A 10668-nucleotide genomic window follows, 5' to 3' on the forward strand; every position below is an offset into this window, starting at 1 on the left:
TTTTTTTTAAAGATTTTATTTATTTATTTGAGAGAGAGAGAATGAGAGACAGAGAACATGAGAGGGAGGAGGGTCAGAGGGAGAAGCAGACTCCCTGCCGAGCTGGGAGCCCGATGCGGGACTCGATCCCGGGACTCCAGGATCATGACCTGAGCCGAAGGCAGTCGCTTAACCGACTGAGCCACCCAGGCGCCCCCAAGATTTTTCTAATAGCCATATAAATATGAAGTGAACTGCCTTTGGAGAGGATAAGTTTCCCGTTTCTGGATGCCCATTCAGCAGGGATCCTACACAGGAAGTTCAGGAATTAGACAGACTAAATCTTAGAGGTGCCTTCTCTGCCTGTGCTTTCATTATTCCTTACTCTTCCCTTTTGTATAGGAGACTGCAGGCTCCTGGCAGGTGGCTCTGCTGTCTGGCCAGAACAAGCAGCAGCCTGCTCAGGGTCTTTGGAGTTGCAGGGTTTTGGCAGAAGCAGCAAGACTGGGGTACAAATCAGAAGGCTGAGTCCTCCTTTCTCACTCACATGCCTGCTTTTTCTTATAACTTCTCCATTGTGCTAAAATCATCTTCTATTACATCTTGGCCATAAATATGGTAAGTTTCTGATCTCACTTCTATTTTTTTTTTTTAAAGATTTTATTTATTTATTTGAGAGAGAGAATGAGATAGAGAGAGAGAGCATGAGAGGGGGGAGGGTCAGAGAGAGAGGCAGACTCCCTGATGAGCAGGGAGCCCGACGTGGGACTCGATCCCGGGACTCCAGGACCATGACCTGAGCCGAAGGCAGTCGCTTAACCAACTGAGCCACCCAGGCACCCCTGATCTCACTTCTAAAGGGACCACTTCTAATACGTTTGCCCAGAAGTTACACTCAAAATGACTTTGAAATTATTTTACTGAGGCAGGTGCAGACATAGCCTCTCAGCTTTCTCCGAGTTCAAAGGCTAGTTCTTCCATTAAGCTCCCTGCCTCTAAAGGAAAATTAAGCTAGCTTGGGGGCATCTATTTATCCAAAACAAAATGATCCCTGAGGTACAGACTCATGGATTTAACAGGATTTTGTTTCCTTGCTATATGGCTAAAAGGTGTTAATGGATAAATCATTCTTTCTAAAGCAGCACAAGATGTGGTCTCTGCCACTAAATAATCAGATATAAGAAACACTGCATTGTTTCTGGGAAAGAAAACTTAATACCTTCATGTCTCAAGGCTTGAGAACACACAGAATCCAAGCCTGTAATCATAGCATTGTGTTTCAGAATCTGCATAGCACTGCAAAGAACACAGTCCCTGCTCTGAAGGATAGGAAGTTTTTGCCAGGGTGGTGTCAGAATTTCAAAGTATCTTTCCACGATACTATAGTTTAGCTCCTCAGGAAGAAAAAAAAATTTAATTAGTTTTCCAACAAGAGTAATGTTCTAGGCTAGACTTCTCTCCAGATGGCAGATGCATTCTTAGTACACACAGACACACTGGGGACATGAAGGCCACCTTTCTGCTGAAAGCAGATTGATTCTGTTCATCTCACTGGAAAGAGATGAGGTAGTAAGTTTCACTGAGCAGAAGACTACTCATTCGTCCTGAATCAAAATCAGTCCTGTTGGAACTGTATCACTGTGCTGCTTGTCTCTGATCCCTGGCATAAGAGCCTTAGATATGGGTTTTACAGTCGGTAAATATCTACTTTTGGAAAAGTTTACAATACTCCCCACATACCATCTGCTTTTTAAAAATCATTTATTTCAATAAAGTAAATGTTATATGCCTAACATTGGTAAAATGTCTTTTAATGGTAAGACATGAGTTGTCTATGTTTCTAGGTGACACCACTCTTAAACTAAACCCACCTTATTATCAAAAATGTCCTGACCTAATTCCATAGGATCATGTGACCTCACAGTCCTGCATTCCAAAGTCACTCTAATTGGCACTGTCATCTTAGTATCTTGCTTAAATATTCCTTGCTATACTATAATTTCATGTCCTGTCCTCAGAGTGGCTTTTATTTTGAAATTCTGCCAAGAACACCATCATCTGGGTGTTAAGAGTTTGATTAAACATAGCTCCAAAGAATGTCTTTCAAAGGATACATTTCACCTGGTTTCCATTTATAAAACACAAAGTAGCGTATGCTTTGAAATGACAATAAATCACATTTAAATTTAGACTTAAAAATAACAAATTATTTGGTCTTAAAATCTGAGCAGGGAAAGGAATACTTCCTAGAAGGAATCTTATGGTTTATCTTCGTCATATATCTCTGGGGCACCTGGTACATGGTAGTTCATAGGAGAGGATCCCAAAAGTCTAACTAACCTAGCTCACGATTTTCTCAGCTCTGCTGAATCTTTGGACCTTAACCAAAGGCTCATTTCTGCCCAGGTTCTGAGCTAATTAGAGAGTATAAGAGTAGCTTTCAGGAGACCAGCTGGTGGGATTTGATTGATCTTATGATATCTGGCATGCTCAACACCTTGACAATCTTTTGTCCAGAGAACCACAGCCTTTCCTCTGAAGCCCACTTGTCTAGTCTACATGGCTGGCTTCTGTCTGAATGTCTTGGCATCTGACCCTGTTATCCTGCCAAAGCTTTCCTCTCTCAGGGAACTGGAACTTCGTCTGGATATACTCATAGTTGTCGCTAGGACCATCGAGAATTGTGATGCCACCCACCTCATCACATAGAGCATAATGCTGCTCTGAAATTACTATTATGTCTCATCAATAACAGCACATGCTGTCGGGTACTCACGACTGTCAGGCTCAAGCTCAAGTTAACCATACTCCTAGCCTATTTGGATGAATGCTGGATCCTCTCATTTTGGAGTCCACAGTGCAGTGGAATTAGCTTCTCAACTCTGGTCACTTGTTTTCTCTTCCTTCCCCATTCTCCTGATCTGCTAAGAAGACCCCAGTATGCTTTCAGCCCAGGCTTTATATGTTATGGTATGCTGATTTATATAAATTCTTTTTCAAGTATAGATAAAAGGCTGAGAGCTGCATCTATTTGAGTCAACTGTACATTTCTGCTACTTCATCTACCTGCATACCCAGTGAGATTGAAGGCAACTGCCAAAGTGGTCAGAGAGAGGCTATGTGTCAAACACAGAGGCCAGGAAGATGATTTAAGATGCTATTTCGGTCCTGAATTTGAGAAGCACTGAATATGGCCACTCCTTTGATACACACTTGAATTTTGGGTGGGTCAGCTAATAAAAGTTCTTAAAAAAATTACCAAGATAACATTACATTGTTCTTCACTATGTAATGCTCCCACGATACTTGAGGGCAAGGTTAAATTACTTTTTAAATTATTTACCATTCTGTACCCACTGGTTCACTCATCTTCCTTTTTATGTAGATTAAATCAAGAGTTGATCTTACGTGGAAGAAATTCCTAGAAGTAAAGATGATGAGGCTATAAATTGTATTTTTAGAGAAACTTCTTTCCTCAAGATATTTAAGAGCAAAAAACAATCTTCTGTGTAGAAATATTTTATTAAATTTTATGTGAGTCATGAGAGTGAATTATAAGATTTCTGCAAAACCTTTCTAGAATCCTATGAAGAGATACAGCTACTATTTACATGCCAGTGATTAGGAATTATGGTTTCATGTGACAACATTCTGGCTTAGCCTATTTATGAGCCAGGACCATAGGGAATGCTCCATCACTTTCATATTTACAGATAAATATGCCAACCTCCATTTTTTTTTTTTTTATTGCAAGACAAGTCTTTTGAACAGTGACAAATATTAAGTCCCTTTGGGAGTAGAGGCTCAGTAGTGTGGCTCAGTAAGTCTAATTTGGATTCTATTTTCTTTGATTCTAGGGAATTGGGAAGGTGAGTGTGAAATTACTTTGATTCCTGACACCAGTTGCATAGATTTATTTCAGGGATTGATTAAAAGATCACGTGGTTTTGCTAAGCACTGCAACCCTGCATCAATCTTCAGGAGAGCTGAAACTGCCATTGCTTCTGCCCTGCTGTCTTAGGAAGGAAATTCTGAAAGACTGCATCCAGCCCTTAATAGGCATCAGCCGAGTTAATAGTTGCTTCAATTGCTGAGCAATGGTGGGGCATGAAAAGAAGCAGGTCCAACACATTTCACAGTGTTCTTTAAACAAAAAGCCTTCATCTACTTTATTTGGTCAATCAATTTAAATTTAGATGCAGAAAATATGAATGATTACTGTAGCCAAAAATTAAAGGGATGCTTACTTTGGAAACATTTAACCTTGAACAAGTAATTCGACACTTCTTTTGCCCTACTATTTGATGTATGGGAGTGTGTGTCAATTATTATTTTCTTTGTTATTTTTAATTACAGAAGAAGTGTGTACCATTGTGAAACATTCAATATAACATAGAGGTTTTTTAAGGAAAAAAAGTGAAAATCTCCACCTGCTCCCTAAAAATTCTCAGGGGGGTGCAGTAACAGTAAGGGTTTGGGATTTAAAGAATGTGAGAGAAGACAAAGACAAATACCATATGGTTTCACTTATATGTGGAATTTAAGAAACAAAACAAACAAGCAAGGGGAAAAGAGAGAGAGAGACAAGCCAAGAAAGACTCTTAACCATAGAGCACAAACTGATGGTCACTGGAGGGGAGGGAGATAGGAGGATGGGTGAAATAGGTGATGGGGATTAAAGAGGGCACTTATCGTGATGAACACTGGGTGTTGTATGAAATTGTTGAATCATTTTTGGTACACCTAATATAACACTGTATTTTAACTGTAGTGGAATTAAATAAATAAATAAATAAATAAATAAATAAATAAATAAATAAATAAGAGAGAAGACAGAGATTCAGGTAATGGCAGGTATAAATTTCCCTCTACAAACTCAAGCATACAGAAAATGGTAATTTTCTTTTTCTATCACTTGGCGTGTAGTAGGAGCTCCCATGCTATTGAATCAGTTCTTCCCCTTGATGACACCCCGCCTCCTTCCTCAGAGTTGGGCACACAGTTGTGAGCTTACAAAATGCCAAAGCATCTTGTTCTTGTCCTTATCCTTCCATTGTGGCATCTAATGAGATGACTCTTATCTAATAGGATCCTGGGTGGTAGATTCATGGAGGTCCCTCCCTGCAGAGGCTCTGAAAGTCAGATGACTTCTGGTATCAAGTTCATGCTGTCCTTGGACTAAGAAGAACTCTTGTGAACGTCCCTGGGTGTCCAGGATTCCCACCACGGTTCCTGCACCACCCTAGAAATCCTGACTTTGTGAAGCTGACTCAGACCCGTCTCCCCAGACATACCACGCAGCCAGCCACCTCTCTGCAGAGGGGCCTGGTCCTCCTTTCAGTTCTTCAAATCCTCCAGCAAGCTGTCACCACCCTACCCTGGTCTTAATCTGGCTTTGCTCCAGGATGGCTGAAGGATGGGATTTGGAGTCTCCTCCTCACAAACCCTTTTCTATCAACATCTCATTGCTTACCCCCCAACTGTCCTCCTCCTTTCTCTTTGATGAGGGAAGTGATGGAAGGTGGCATCCTCTGACTTCACCATGTCTTCCGCCAAATCTCTTCTCCGGGTCTGCACCATTTCCATTTCTTCCTGCATAGCAATCATAGCCAATTTAAAATTGGCTACTTCTTTTTCCCTCTTCTCTTTGCTATATCATCCTTTTTGAGAGGCAGGAAGGAAAAGAGAGCAGCTGATCAGAGGAAGGGTTAAGGCATATAGGAAAATACAGTGAAGGGTTAACAACTGATAAATAAAAAATATTAATATAAGTGATGAATTAAATATTAAATATTTCAAAATATTTTAGAAAGTATATACAGAACACTCTGCACATAAACAGTGGATTTTTTTGTTTCTTTTAATTTTTTGTAAAACAGAAAATCATGTTAAATGCATGGAGACAATTCTGCAACTTACTCTGTCACCCTTAAGTAGTATGTTATGGGTATCCTTCAAGGGCAATTCATACAAATCAGTCTGAAATTTAAAAGCAGCTGCCTAAAATGGTGTACCCATGGCTGAAATCAAGCCAGTATATAGCAGTGCCCTTTGTGCTCATTATTTATGGTCCATGTCCATTCTGATTAATTCATTTTATGTGGTCAGCACCCATGTTGTATTGTAGTTTATCTTTGTGTTCAGTCGCCCTACTATCACCTTTGGATGTACCTTAACTTATGAACTATATAGACACTTAGGTTGTTTCTAATCTTTTGTGATTTAAGCAACATTGCAGCGAACATCTTTGTACATATTTCTGCATGCATCTTCACAGTATTTCTACTGCATAGATACCTAAAAGTGTCATTTCTAATATGACAGAGTTTATGTTTTTAGGACACTTTTACACTTTTTTCTAAAATTTACCTCTCTATCCTATTTGTTTGATCTTTTGTTATTGATTTATAGATGCTCTGTTAGTGATATTAATTTTTTGGTATTTTATATATGTGGGGAATATTTTCTCCTGGCCTATCACTTACTTACATGTCTTGCCCCATATACAAATTTTATATTTCTAAAAGGTCATACCCATTTATCTTTTCAACTATTGAGTTTCCTGTGTTAGAAAGCCTTCCATTTTATTTTTTTAAAGGATTGATTTATTTATTTGAGAGAGAGAGAGAGAGCAGAGGGAGGGGCAGAGGGAGAAGGAGAGAGAGAGAATCTCAAGCAGACTTCACTGAGCACAGAGCCTGACTTGGGACATGATCTCACGACCCTGAGATTATGACCTGAGCTGAAATCAAGAGTCAGGCACTTAACCGAATGAGCCACCCAGGTGCCCCAAAAGCCTTCTGTTTAAAAATTATTTTAATATTTGGTTCTTATATTTAGATGTCTAATTTTTATAGAATTTCTTTGGACATGATGTGAAGTAGAATGCTAACATGTTTCCCTCAAATTATCCCAACAGCTTTTCAAATTGTATGCTATTTTCACAATGGATTTGAAATAATAATTAGCATTTATTCTTCCAATTGAATCTATTTGTCTATTTAAGAAAAATACCAAAATGTTTAAATTACTATAACTACTTCTTACACTTTGATATGTGTTAGGGCAAGTCAGAATTCATTTCTTTTTTCCAAATATTCTTGGTAATTCCAGAGTATTTTTCTCCTAGATTTGAACTTTAGAGTCTGTTTTTTATAATTTTACTGAAGTCATAGAACAAATTTTAGAAGTGTCCACATTTTTTTCAATGCTTGAGAGCGGCATAAATAATAATTACCTGCTCCTTGAAGACTGGGACAAAAGTCACCATAAAACCACTGGTGTTAAGTGCCTTTGGAGATGGAGGATAGCTATGTTTTATTTACTCCTACATCCTTTTTGTCTTATATGTTTAAATGTATTTATTTTAATTTTAAAATTGTTATATGATACAATAAATTTTCTTCTGAATATCATGTTTTTGCAACTAGTATACTATGCTTACATATTCCATACATTCAGTTCTGTGATTTCATCTATAACTTAAGATTTAAGAAATTGATTTATGCATTTTCTAAGTGATTAGATAACTTCTCACTTTGCTGTCTAGTTATTTTATTCTATTTCCACGCAATGCAGCTTTAATATCTAGTTTTAGGAAGCTATTGGAATTTTTGTTTACCCTAGCATTTGAAAAACTTCTATAAAAATCACAAAGTCATTAGCAAATGAGGTGAGGTCTCTACTTATTGGGTTCAGTGTTGTATGTGAGTGTGTCTGTGTGTGCATAATCAGCTCTAGGATTTTTAGGTTAAAGGCTCCTAGAATTATTGTTATCTCAATTTCTACTTGTATTTCTGTCAGTTTGTACTATATTTACATTAATCTTATGTTATTCAGTATATGCAAGTTTATAGCTGCAAGAAGTACATGATGGATTGGCTCTTAATCAATATAAATTATTCCTTTTTATTTACAAATAATTTTTCCCTAAGTTCCATTCCATACAACTTTCATATTTCCACCCTTAATTTGTCTGTTGGCATTTGTCTGTTATATTTTTTCCATTTTTCTCTTTTCAACATATCTTTGTGTTTCATCATACTCTTTTTCTAAACTTCCAAAGTCAGGTCCATATAAAATTCCAAAAAGAGAGGGATGTTAATCTATCAAAGTTGCTTCTCTTACACTTTCTCCACAAATTTCCTAATGGGTTTTATAAAGCCTCACATCAGTTACTATTTATTTCATACTGAATCTAAACTAGCAGTATTTTATTTGTGGCACAAGATGCAGCATGAGATGCAGTGGAGTAGGTAAATCAACTCAAGTGGACAGTATGACCCCAGATTTGAAGGGCATATCTCCTATAGAAACAGAAAGAACAAGTAAATGCCAATAGTATGGAACTTATCATTTGTGTGATATTCAAAGAAGGAAGATAATGCTTGCTAGAATAGTTGGAGCAAACTTCATGGATCTTTTTAGTTCATGAAAGGAGGACCATTTAAATTTTTTATTGGAGAATATCATAAATACAAAACATTCATTCAATTATCCATTCAATTCAACAAACACTGACTGAGCAACTATTTTTTCCAAGAATTGAAAAGGGTGTTGGGAATATAATAGTGTACAAAAATGGCTCCATAAAATGAAGCTACGAGTCTATCAGGACATTATTATCACCTGAGTAGGTATAAAATTACTTTCTATAACCAAGGAATGAAGTGTTGGGTCATTGACAGCAGGAAAATTGGGTTAGGGGGAGCTAGGAAAGGCTTTCCCAAAGTAAGACTATTAAACTGAGGTCAAAAGAAAGAGTAGGTTATAACCATGCAAGAGGGTGGGAGAGAGTTTATTAGAAGAAGGAACAGTGTGTGCAAAGGCCCTGTGGCAGGAGAAATTTGGCTTGTTTTGCCTCTCTTTGATGCTAGAATGAAAAGAGAAAGGGATCATATGACATGAGAAGCAGTAGGAGGTACACTACAGCTGGTTGAAGTAAGCCTTTTAGGTCAGGTTAGAGATTTTGTTCCTTGTCTTTAAAGTGATAGGAAACCGCCTGCCTTGGGAGCCCAGTGCCACCGCCATGTCTTACGGGGCCAGCATGAACACCCTATATGCCTGGTGGAGCAGCTCAAGCTGGAGGCTAGCGTAGAGATGGTCAAGGTCTTATAGGTCTCTGGAGAGCTTTGATATTACTGCATGCAGAGTGCCTGCAAGGATGCCCTGCTTGTAGGTGTTTCCGCTGGAAGCAACCCCTTCCGGGAGCCCAGATCCTGTGCTTTATTCTAAAGGCTGCAGGGAAGAAGTTCACAAAAATGCTACCAAATACACCTCTTTCATAAATGAACTTCAAGTGTTTCTATACCTGGAATATTACGTTTCTTTTATTTACCGGATGTTTACATTTGGAAAAGGAAAACATTTTTGTTTGTTAAAAAATTGAATATTTGTAATTTGTTGTACCTAAGATTTTTATACCATAACAAAACTTGTTCTTTTCTCATGAATTTACATCATCTAAATGAAGGCAAGCAAGTATAAAAATCGGGGAAGAATAGCCTTTATTAATCAAATGATGTCTTGATTTTTCTAAATGAGATGATTGTTTTATTTCTAACACTAAACATGGAGCTGTTTCTTAGCAAACTTGTTTGGAAAGATCCATGTTATGTTGTGTATTAGATTGCCCCATCCTGTGTATGAAGCTGACTTGGCCTTTGTCCTTTTAAGATCCTCTATAGTTGTGGTTGTACTAAAACAAACAAACAAACAAAAAAACCACCACCACCACCACAACAAAACACCAACCCCCCCCAAAAAAACCTCTACATTATTTCATGTCTTTAAAAAAAATGTTTAAATGTGATCTTCAGAACATTACAAATGATTAAAAACAAAATAATGTAAAAAAATAACAAAACTAAGTGATGGGAAACCACTACTGAAAGATTTAAATACAGTAAGGATTTGGGCACCTGGGTGGCTCAGTAGGTTAAGTGTCTGCCTTCGGCTCGGGTCATGATCCCAGGGTCCTGGGCTCAAGTCCCACCTTGGGCTCCCTGCTCAGTGGGGAGTCTGCTTCTCCCTGTGCCCTTCCCCTCACTCGTTCTCTCAATCTGTTCTCTCAATCTCTCTCTCCCTCTCTCTCGTGCGCGCGTGCATGCACACGCTCTCTCAAATAAATAAAATCTTAAAAAAAAAAAGAGGGGTGCCTGGATGGCTCAGTCAGTTAAGCGGCTGCCTTCGACTCAGGTCATGGTCCGGGGGTCCTGGGATCGAGCCCCATGTCGGGCTCCTTGCTCTCCCAGGAGCCTGCTTCTCCCTCTCCCTGCAGTTCCCTCTGCTTGCACTCTCTCTCTCTGTCAAATAAACAAATAAAATCTTAAAAAAAAAAAAATAGAGTAAGGATTTGAGTTGGCCATGTGGGGATTGACTTGATCAGTATTTGCATTTTGGGAGGCTCTCTCTAGCTGAAGGGAATCTCCCTGACTCTCCCTCTGTGAAGAATGGATTGGAGGCACTGAGGGAAGCCATGGGGAGGGAGGCCACTGCAGGAGTACAAGTGAGAGTTGATAGGTTTGTTTAGAATAGTAGCCACTGAAATGGAAAGAACTGTTTGTAGTTGAACAATATTTAGGAGGCAGAAACAATAAGGCTTTAAGATGGATTACATATGGGATGAGGAAAGAATGGATGTGTCAAGGAATGACTCCAGGGTTTCTGCCTCTTCAGCAGGGTGTGGAA

The 10668-nt window shown here is 38.6% G+C and overlaps 1 pseudogene; it reads left to right on the top strand.

Moving 5' to 3' along the window:
- The first annotated feature begins 9007 nt into the window (after positions 1-9007).
- Positions 9008-9731, top strand: LOC102748043 (guanine nucleotide-binding protein G(I)/G(S)/G(O) subunit gamma-10 pseudogene; annotated as a pseudogene).
- The last annotated feature ends 937 nt before the right edge of the window (positions 9732-10668 follow it).

The sequence above is a fragment of the Leptonychotes weddellii genome, chromosome 3 (assembly GCF_054177405.1).
Source record: "Leptonychotes weddellii isolate Sample4059 chromosome 3, ASM5417740v2, whole genome shotgun sequence".
Classification (NCBI taxonomy): Eukaryota; Metazoa; Chordata; class Mammalia; order Carnivora; family Phocidae; genus Leptonychotes; species Leptonychotes weddellii.